This window comes from Hetaerina americana, unplaced genomic scaffold (assembly GCF_022747635.1).
Source record: "Hetaerina americana unplaced genomic scaffold, ioHetAmer1.1.p SCAF_2, whole genome shotgun sequence".
Classification (NCBI taxonomy): Eukaryota; Metazoa; Arthropoda; class Insecta; order Odonata; family Calopterygidae; genus Hetaerina; species Hetaerina americana.
The window spans coordinates 19155797-19167836 of NW_027286763.1; positions in this window are offsets into that span (position 1 = coordinate 19155797).

Here is a 12040-nt window from a genome sequence, read left to right on the forward strand (position 1 = left end):
AAAATGCATTTGCTGAATGTTATCTGTGAGGTTATTTCAAATGTTACTGTACCAGCTAATATCTGAAGCCTTTATAAAGTCTTTTGTATTAAAATATAGCCCATTTTAACAATATCTGTTAGATATAAGGTATTGTTCAGTTACAGAAATTACATTTGTGGAAGTTGTGGAAGTTTGCCTAATGGATGCCCTATTAAGAAAATATAGTTTCAGTTAATAGCGCTTCAGTTGAACTCTTATCTTCTCAATGCATTTCCAATGAAAGCCAATTAGGTACCTACTCACTGTATTCAAAATTGGCATTATATCTTTTCAGGCACACAATACAATTTTGATGATCTTGTTTGTTCAAAGTTACTTCAATTCAATCTTTATGATTGCCCTTGAAATAATGATAATAATATTAATACGTTATTCATTTTGAAAAATGGTACAACCATATTAAATGTCATCAATATAAATATTATTTAATGTACCTGTATAAACATAAGTTTTTAAATGTAATGAAGATTGTCAAAAAAGAATTCATCCAATGAGTAAAGTGAGTGAACAAGTAACCTGGTATATACCCTATTCTTGAAACTCTAGATTCAGTCCGATTTCAACTGAGGAGGAAGATGGTTATACAGTTGTATGTTCATATTATGAAATGTGTTGTAAGTTGATGACAATCTACAATAAGTAGTATTTAGAGTTGATTTACCTCTTGTGGAGTTGTAATGGATGTTAGATCTTAATTGGCAAGTTTCTAGATTAACTTTCAGATGAATCATAGCCTTAAAGATAAATAAACTAAATACAGTCATGATTCCATGCCTAATAAAAAAAAGGTTTGCAGGAATCATGTGGTGGTATATTAGAAAGAGAGCAAATAGCTCTCTTTTGTAGTAGCAAATTTTTTTTAACATGTGGGGAATTACCCCATAACTCGACACCATAATTCAAATGACATTGAAAGAAGGCATGGTAAAGTGCTAAACAATACTCATTTCAAATGAGAAAGTTGAGCTTTCTTAACATATAAACAGTTTTACTCAGTTTATTACAGGTTTGACTGATGTGAGTCTCCCAGTTAAGTTTTTTATCACTATAAATTCCTGATATTTTAGCAGTTTCAATATCAGTTATTTTTTATATAAGACTGATACAGTATGCTGAGTTTTGTTAGTGTTTAAAAGTAAATGATTAATATCAAACCATTCCTTAGCCTGTCTTTGGGTAGCACTAAATCGTACCTTTGCATCTTCTAGATGTTGACATTTTTGTACAAAAGTAGTGTCATCAGCATATAAAACAGATGTAGGTTTCATGTAACAGGGAAAATCATTAATCATGATAATGAAAAGTACTGGGCCAAGAAAAGAGCCTTGTGGTGTATCACATTTTACTTTAAGAGCTGCAGATTGACAGCCATCAAGTTCAACCAATTCATGGCGATCATCCAAATATGACTTCATTAGTTTCAGTGCAACTCCCTTAATACCATAAGTTTCTAGCTTTGTTTGTAATATTGCATGATTAACACAGTTGAAAGCCTTACTAAGATCACATGGTGTCACAGAAACTGATTTCTTCTCTTCAAATGCATTAATTGCATAATTAAATATGGACTCTACTGCCAAAATTGTAGATTTCCCAGATCGAAAGTCATACTGTGATTTGGAAAAAAGATAATTTGACTCAAAAAAATCACATATTTGATCTTTCATAATAGCTTCAAAAATTTTACCAAAAACAGGGACTATGGAAATGAGGCCATAGTTAGCTAAATCATCTTTATCACCTTTCATATAGACAGGTACTCTTTTGGAATATTTTAGAGCTGTTGGAAAATCTCCTGTGTCAAAACATAAGTTGACTAACATAGCTAATGGTTCCGTAATGAACACAATAATTTCCTTTATTAGGGAATTTGACGGGCCATAAATATCCTTACTGTTGGACTTTTAAAATTTTTTAGCAGGCTATGTAATATCAAATGGAGTAACAAAATTCCATTTAAAGTGTAAACTATTTGGAGGAAGATTTGGCAGCATATTGCCAATATTGGCAGCATCAACGTTTCGAGAGAACAAATTGTCTTCAACAGCTTTTTAGAAAAAAATATTTATAGCATCTGGGATGAAAGGAAGATTTTCATTTCCATTACCTTGACCAACTTCTTGATTAATTACATTCCATGCTGCCTTTTGTTTATTTTTTGCATTCAATATGAAATCCTTATAAGCTTTATTTTTTGCACCTAACTGAATTATAATAATCTCTTTTGCATTTCAAGTAAGCCTCTTTGTCACGCAGCCTTTCACTGGTTTTGTAAGAGTGGTAGTAACTAAGTAAATCATTTCTAAGAGCTAATAATTTCCCAGTATACTAGAGATTATTTTTATTTTTAGTGGTCATAGAGTTTAATATTTTTTTAGGAAAGCATTGTACAAAAATGTTTAGGACATTACCTAAAAAACTTGGAAAACACATTTGATTTACAGAGTCTGTGCAAATACCATGCCAATTGATACATGATAGAAGTAGTTGAAAACTCTCTAAACCTTCTATTGTTATGGGCCTCATGATAATGGTTTTACCTCTATTTGAGAATATCTTTTGAGTTATTAGAGTACGAAAAGTGAAGCTTATACCTTGATGGTCAGATAGGAAATAGTCAATAACATTTATGCTGTACAGTTCAGGACCATAATTGGTAATTATATTATCTAGGCAGGCAGAAAATTGAGAAGGCTGTTTGTTTGCCCAGTATAAATTATATGAAAGCAAAATATTTTCAAGAACCTGATAATTGCTAATTTTAGTCTTATGTCAATGTTGAGATCTCCACAAATTATGATATTGGCTTTCAGAGTCAAGAATAGGGATAGCACTAGTTCCAGTTCATTGCAGAAATGTTCAAATACACCATTAGGGGAGTGATACACAGAAGCAATGATCAGATTCAGATCCTTCAACATGATCACAGATATTTCAAAGTGCAATTCCAGACAGAATTTGTCCAAGTCAATTACTTTGAAGGGCACACCTTTTAAGACATAAATACAGGTACCACCGTTTTTTGCTTCAGATCAGCAGTAGAATGGTGCCAAGCTAAAATCACTAATGTTATACACAAATGCCTAATATTACTCAGCAAAATTTCCATTCCCTCACTAAATATTGTCTGTTTTAAACCATACCCCAAAAAAATTGATAAAAGATCATTATTGTTTTAGGTTGTTTGGTCTTTTGTCATAATTTAATCGTCAGCAAGTGCAGACCAAAGTCGAAAAGGGTTGGAAATGAGAGAGATTGGTACAGTTTAAGATCAGATCTATTTTCCTTTCAAATATCTTGGGTATGCTTTTATTCATGTAATAATTAATAACTAATGATTCACTTATGTATAAACACAGTAATACACAGGACAGGAGGGTTCAAGTTGGGCCCAGGGATGCTATGCATAATATTATTATTATTAATCTGCTGTTTAGAGGTAGGTTTTGATGAACTCTGAAAAACTACAGTGTTATGATTTTCTTGGGAATATAATTTTACCATGCACTGCTTAAGATTACCCTAAATATTTTAAGTATCAGCAAAATTGAATCAGCCTTCAGCTTAACTCACTTTCTATCTTTGTGATGATGTCCATAATGCTGAATCCTCCCTTAACCATACCACCCAACATTATCCCGTGAATCACATCCTTCAATGCCACAGAGTCCCTTAATATCTCTTCCATCCAAATTTCCTCCCATCCTTGGAATAATCCAATATTCGGAATATTCCAGTTTCCTCCCCTTAATATTGCCAGATCTTCATCATTTACATCTTTTCCATCCACTTTTCTTCAGTTTATCTCATTTTTCAATGTTTTTTATGTTAATATTAAGTATTATATCCTCAATGTCAGTGAGCAAGTTTCAGAACCAGCCAAAGGAAAGTTCTACTTATTCAGTGAGTAATGTGACTCTGTTGAGGATGATCATTGATGTGAGAGTAACAATATTCCCTTGCTCACGTGCTTGTCAGAGGTGTTAGGAACTTGGAGCAGATGACTGACAGGGGGACTAGGAAAGTAGGGAAAGAAGTAACTATGAATGATTGGCTATTTACCCCATCTAGAGACTGATTCTTTAGCCTTATCAGCTCAGTCCGAGTGAGACCTGGGGGAATATTGCAAAGGGTTCGTATATGAGAGCTGGATGTAAGAGATTGGCAATCAGATAATACATAAGAAAGAACCAATAACTTTGCATTTCCACTGAATAGAATTTTCTTTGCCATCTAGTTTTGCTACACTGTAGCATCATCTGGACAGATGAATAGTTCTCAATTATCCCTCAAATATTGTCATGCATTATTTACCTGAAAAAGTCCCAAATGTTGTTTCCTTGGTTAGATGGGACATGCACTTCTCTACTAGTGTATTATTTGTTCAATTAAGTGGCCTTCTGGGTTCCAGGTGAGTCATGTCCAGAGGTCATATCTGAGTTGGACTTAGATTAATGGATTGAATTTCAGGACTGAACCGAAGCAGTTTTGAACTTTTTAATCATTTTAATCTAACATTCAATTTTCTTTCATGTACTGACTTTCAACTCAGATTTTCAAGAATCTTAATGGTGCTTAAGTAGGTTAGTTTAATAACTTGGTAGTTTTATTGTATGAGAATTTTAAATTAATTAATTTATTTATTTATTTGAGAATTACGTTGCAATTAGGTAATTTTCCTGTTGGCAACAGTCAAGTCTGATCAATGCTCACTCTTACATCGAACATATATACATACAGGCACAAGAAAAACAGATAGGAGACGAAATATTCCCTCACACAATGACACTTCCACATCACGTAAAACAAACTTCCACATCACATACAAACAATATTGCAATAAGTTCAAAAGTATCAATGAAGTTTATCACCCGGTGGCTGATTTACACTTGTTCTTAAAACTCCTAAAATTGTGTGGAAAGGGCTCAAACAAGCCTCCAGGCAGCTGGTTCCAATCAACAATAGTTAAGTGTAAAAAAGGGTATTTTTTCTTATTTGTTTTTTGTGTTCTTATTTTTGAGATGCACATTACAAAGTGAAAGTGTGAATGCAATGGATCTTTACAATAATCAGAACCCATCCATACATTGGTACATTTTCCAGTTGGAGATTAATAAGAGGAAATTAGTAGCATCCCTCAGTTATTAAATTAATTATTTAACCTTGTTATAACTTTTTAGCTAACTTTTACAAACTTTGCATCATTTTGGAACACCATATCAAGATTCAAGCAATTGTTGCCCAAAGCTAGTGAACTGAATCGAGAAATTGAAGTTCCAATTGTCTCAATTGATACACAAACTGAAGCTTTTTGTAGGGATGGGGATACCACTGAATTATATCTTCTGCTTCCAGGACTCGAACCTGGATCCTCTGGGTGGGATGTCAGTACATAAGCCACCACACCATCCCAATCCCACAACAAACCTTGTATGGTATTTTCTTATTGCATTCTATTATATTGTGTGCAGTCTTAAATCAAAAATAACTGATATTGAAACTGCTAAAATACTAGGAATTTATATTGATACAAAACTTAATTGGGAGACTCACATCAGTCAGACCTGTAATAAACTTAGTAAAGCTGTTTATATGTTAAGAAAGCTCAACTTTATCATTTCAAATGAGTATCGTTTAACACTTTACCATGCCTTCTTTCAATGTCATTTGAATTATGGTGTTGAGTTATGGGGTCATTCCCCTCATGTTAAACAAATTTTGCTACTGCAAAAGAGAGCTATTCTCTCTCTTGCTAATATACCACCACGTGATTCCTGCAAACCTTTTTTTATTAGGTATAGAATCATGACTGTATTTTGTTTGTATATCTTTAAGGCTCTGATTCATGTGAAAGTTAATCTAGAAACTTACCAATTAAGATCCAACCTCCATAACTATTCCACAAGAGGTAAATCGAATCTAAATACTACTTATTGTAGATTGTCATCAACTTACAACACATTTCACAATATGAACATACGACTGTATAACTATCTGCCTACTCAGTTGAAATCAGATGGTATCCAGAGTTTCAAGAATAGGGCATATACCTGGTTACTTGCTCACCCACTATTCTCATTGGATGAATTCTTTTGTGACAATTTTCATCACATTTAAGAAAGTATGTTTATATGTTAAATAATACTTATATTGACGACATTTAATATGGTTGTACCATTTTTAAAATGAATAAAGTATTATTATTATTATTATTATTAAAATTTTGCTTGCCATTCTATTTTCAAGATTTGATCTTCTGATATATTTTGGGACATGGGGCTGGGGATAAATTTCTAAGTCAAAACTTTCCTTTTTCAAACATTTTTGCAACTCTCCCAGTTCATTTTTGCAATATGTACATCCAATTTCTAAATGAAGATTTTCTTCAATAGATCTAAATAACTTCCTCGATATCCTAAATACAAAGTAATGCCTCTCCTTTTTCATTACAAAACACAATTATCCCTATAGCTAATTTAATGAGGATTTGTATATTCTTTGATGTCTGTACTAGTCTGTACTAATGTTTTAATTCATTTCGGTACAGTTAGATATTTAAGAATAATGTCCATGTGGCCTCTCTGTTGGCGTCCAGCATTTTGGTAATTATTTTTGGTAACTAATTCGTTGTTTTATTCCAAAGAAACTGATAAAAATTCCTATCGTTGGCTTTTCACAGGGCAAGTAAATCTATTTCAAAGCATCTAGAATCCATCAAATCATTTGATCAAAGCTAATTTCAACTGCAGTAAAGAGTTTTTATTCCAGTTTAACTTGTACGATTATTTATGATTCGTCTTATTTATCCTTGAGATAAAAGTTTTTGTACAAATTATTAATGAACAATGCATCTTTATGTCTAATGTTTAATGTATTTAAATTCTAAAATACATTATTCTTTAATTATTAAAATATTATCAAATGCAACTAATATCTTATTCCAATAATTTCTGCAGGCAATAATGAAGTTCATGGAAAATGAAATATCAGGACAAGCTTGCCAGCCGAGCGATGGACTACATACATTTTTTAATAAAAAAATAATCAATGGGTGGCGATTCTCATTCATGAGTGGATTCCACGAGATAGTGCTTGATATATGCATTTAATTTTAGCCTTGAGAACCATTTGCTTCATTTATAAAAACTATAAAACAAAGAAGAGTTTCTTTTCGGAATCCCATATGGTAGCGCATGAATGATTATGTCGCTTGTGGCGGTGCGTTGTTGATCCTTTTGTTTTTCATTTGGAAAAAAATGAAATATATCCTCCTATGCAATGGTTACTTAAGCACTTGAAATAGGCTCGTAAATCGGCGATTTCTATTTTCGGAGCCATCGTCTTATTTTGCAGAATTTGTGAATTTTGTGCGTCTGCTTAATATATTTGTCTTAATGCAGCTGTCTTAAGTATGGTGGGTCACACTATGCGCAAATAAATGTATTGTAAGAAGTGAATGTTTGGACTATGTGAACAACTTCTTTAATTTTTTAGTCATTTTCGGAAAGGAATAAACTCCGAACGATAGTTGGAATTGAATTTTATATAGTCACGTTTGCAAATGTATTATTTTCATTAAATGGGAAGAGTTTCACACCCCTTTGGTGAATTATTGTACGCGCATTCACAAGTGCAGGAATGAATTAATCCGGAGAATTCCTTCGTTCTAGAGTGGGGGAAATATAGTCATTTGTCAGCGTAAATATTCTCGGCCCTGACGTTAATGAAGTCCCAACTGTGAATAAAGAGGGAATCCTTAAAGGAATAACAAAGCGGAAGGTCTTCTTTGACAGGCAACTTCTCCAAATTTGCTAATGTTGCCTGACCTGCCCGCTGAGTTTGGAAATTGGATGCCATTGAACCGCGCGGTTATTGCGAGTCAGCTGCAATTTGCAGCCTGAGTGCGATAATCTTGCCTCACTGAAACTAAACTCTTTGTCTGTAAATTTGCATCTCACCATTGAGAATGGATTTAAGTGTTGAACATATCCTGCAGTTTTTTGAATGTGATGCACGTTTTAATCAACATTTGCCTCTTATCATATTAGATGTAATACATGAATAAATAAGCAAACAAATAACTAGGCACCAAATAAATGTAATTTCTTTGCTAATTCAGGAGAATAAATAAACATAAGTTCCTGAGCTATTCAATTCAATTTGATCTATTTCTTAAATATTTAGAAGCCTAGGGGATACCCACTACTAACCATTTCTGAGAGTCCAGTAAAAATCACTTTTTCCTCATCTGCGCTTAAATTAGTGAAACTCGAAAAGTTGGTTAATATAGATGAAGGCAAAGTTCATTCTAGCATGTACAGGTATGTTAAATGAAATTCACACTTCCAGGTTTGGGGTCAGTTCCCTTCTCTCTGTGGCGCATACGGATCCTCATTAATTATTATGCGAACGTTTTCAATAAAGAATTAGCATACATTTTTGAGTCACTTATTAATAAATTGCGAACAAATTTAATACGTCATATCGTTCCATTGATGTATAATTTATACAAATCACGCCTTTCAATGGTTTGACTACAGTATTGCATCAACAGCGACCGTTGTAAGTTGAAATATGCTCAGTTAGCTTAAGGCAACGAGGACGTATTGGGCACTTAACATTCAACCAGCAATATACTGCATTGCATTTTTGCTGCCCCTCGAAAAATCGTCCCCTGAGGTCTATCTATTGCTGCAGGAGATTCATAAAAGGTATGCTGATCCCTGTATCACAGCTACGTAGAAGATAGTCTAAAATGTGTCTATAGAAAATAGTCTAAAATAGTATAAAGAGCGTAGTCAATGACTTTCAAAAGGGGACCCCGAAGCTCCGGCCACTGTTCTTTGGAAAGTAAACATTAACCCCGCTGCTGCTGTTGCGAGCGAATTAAGTCGAAAACATTCAATTGGTGCCAGATGTACGTTGGCAGAAAAAATGCACATAATGCGTGTTTGTGCGCGGTGGTTTGCGAGACTACTCATACCCGAACAGTAGGGCGTTTGCGTACAGACTTGTTTGCAGTTTAAGTTGATATTACAGGAAGATGAGGAGTTTCTTTTGAAAATTTTCACTGTAGCTTAAACTTCTTGCATCATTTTGTTGCAGAGAGAAAACGGCAAATTTCGGAAATCTCCGACATCACCAAGACAAAAAAGCTAAAGAGGTGGGGAATCACTTTTCTTTTTTCAGGAAATGAATTCTCCAATGTCATATGAATCGCAAAAGACCACATTTGAAAGCACCACAAACTGGAGGTTGCACCATAGAAATGTAAGGCCGCGCACCGCAAATGCTCATGCCAAATCGATCACAAAAATTAATGCAGTGCTCCTCATCCTACCTAATGTCCAGAGCTAATCCCATTTGAGTTTTTCACAATTGCACTGTATCGTTGTCTTCCATGGAATTCCATGATTTTCAATAAATTGCACAACGTAACTGTTAACTATTAAGAATTTACATATAATATTCGAGTTGTCATTAAGGTTGACAAAACTTTGTTAACAAGGATGGAAACAGCAGTGGTGTAATCGACTTGAAAAAGAACGGAACGTGAAAAAAGTATTATGCTATGATCTAATGAGAAATAATTGATGATACATTCTGTAAAGAATGTTACATTGGCTATAAGCACATTTATTTTTGCTACACTGAATAATAATCCAGCTTCACAGACTTTCACCTCCAACCAACGCGACTAACATTCCCCTTTCTCCTCCTCCCACACGTTCCTCACTTTTTTTACTTTCTGCCTTGAATCAGAGCTTTAATCATTCCATCGCCATTTAATGTCCCTTGCAATCACATTCCCTCGCTCTTCGAAGCCTTTCTTCTTCCAACCTTTTCGGGCATGGAAATACATCTTTTAATGTCATATTGCATTATTGTAGCTGTACTATACATGATTGTTGACTATGGAATCTTTAAATCTGTGCCATTTCTAGAATTGAATCCAAGTTCCTGAACAAGATTCATGTATTTCCTATTGTATGTGTTTTCCACCTCAGTACAATAAAACGAATACCTCTTTATGATACTATGCATTAGTACTTTGGTTCATGTCTAGCAGTACTATTCCCAGTAAGTATCATCGTATTATTGAATAGAATGGTTGAAGGCGTAAATTTGTGGAAGCGATTCATATCGGAAAAGAAAACACTTAGTTCTTCCGCACATATTTTATTATGCATGACCGAGGTTTCGACTTACGAAGTCATAATCAGGTGAATTGTGTCCTCTGTACTTCACCTGATAATAAAATTTGTAAATCGAAACCTAGGTCGTTCAAAATGAAATATTTGTGGAAGAACAAAATATTTTCTTTTCCTATTCCTATTGTTACTGGGACTTGAAAGGGGAGGAGTACAAGGTGAGTACTTAGTGCTTGGTGAAAGAGATACGTTTTGCAAGGGAGCGAAAAAATCGGCCTTCAGAAAATATTCTACAGCCATTTATTACACATTATCTTTGGCGATTAATGATGACGCGATGAAAAATTTTATTGCATACAATTGCATGCTATATAATATGCGCACTTAATTTATCATAATCGATAATAAGCTCATATTTAACAGAGAAACCCTGATCAGGAAAGAAACCGAGCGCAAAAATTAATGCTCACTGAATTAATCCTCATAATCATCGTCAATATTTCAATCCTGAGTTTGTTTTGCTACAGCCGTTCATTATTCTCTATTCAGTATTATTTGCTCACCCCCTCATAGCTTTCTGTTTTACATTCTTTCTTAATTTATCCTATGCTTTTGTCTTTTAACCTTCCATTATGGGATCTTCCCTTATATTATATTGCTAACTAACACATTGTGCCTGACATGTCTAGACACATCTTGATGTATCTAGACATTTGTAGTTCTTCTTTGCATTAGAATTCTCCAAACTATCCTTTCCTCCTCGGCTCTGTTTTAGAATTCCTCGTTTCTCACTTTGTCTGTCCATTTAATCTCCAGCATTCTTCTCCTGCACCATGTGTCAAAATATTCTATTCTTCAATGATCCACTCTCTCAATGTTCCATGTCTTCTTTTTACCCCCACGTTTTGACGAATTGCTTCCTTGTTCGCAACCTCAGGTAACTACGTTGAACATAGTAGTTTCTCTTTTTCCATGAATGCCTTCTTAGTTTAGTTATTCTTAACTTGATGGCGATCGAACTTCTTCCACCCAAATTTACGAGGTGTGCCCGAAAGCTATCCGACCTGCGTTCGTATCTCCGCATTGGTGCTATTCTTCGTCATCCGGGCCGACGTATCCTTCGAAGTAGTCCGTATTTGATTGAACCAGACAATCCCAGCGGTGCTTCCACATCTTAAAGCAGTCCTCGAACGCAGATTTTGGAATGGCCTTCTGCTCGTGCGTCACATTGCTCTATGCCGTCGAACCGCTTTCCTTTGGGCACTATTTACAACTTTGGTAATATCCAAAAGTCGCAGGGAGCTATGTCAGGACTGTACGGAAGCTGTACAATCTTGTGTTTCACCAAAAATTGCTGCACAATGTTCAATGAATGCGCTGGCCTGTTATCGTGGTGAAGTAGCCAGTCACCTCGCTTGACCAGAGACGAGGTCGTTTTCTTCTCACGGCATCACATAATATATTCAGATCTTCAATGTCTTATTCTTTGTTGATCATCTGACCTCTTGGACCATCTGACCTGACATCTTGGAGCAAATTCGTAGTGTACAATCAAAAAAATAATTAACAACGCAGGTGGTATAGCTTTCGGACACACCTCGTACGCTGCTACCCCGGTAGGCAGTGATGAAGGACTCCACTTACTCTGGTTTCAATCCTCAAAATATGATATCTGCCTTAAAATTCTCTCTTCCACAAAAAAGGGTTCTGTTATCTTCTTGTTAATGACCATATTATATTCCCGGAGTACTTGGACGATAGTTATAAAATCTACAAAATCAAAAGAAAAAATGTAGTCATATGACATTTGATAGCGGTAGCTAAACCTATTTCTATCATAAACTCCT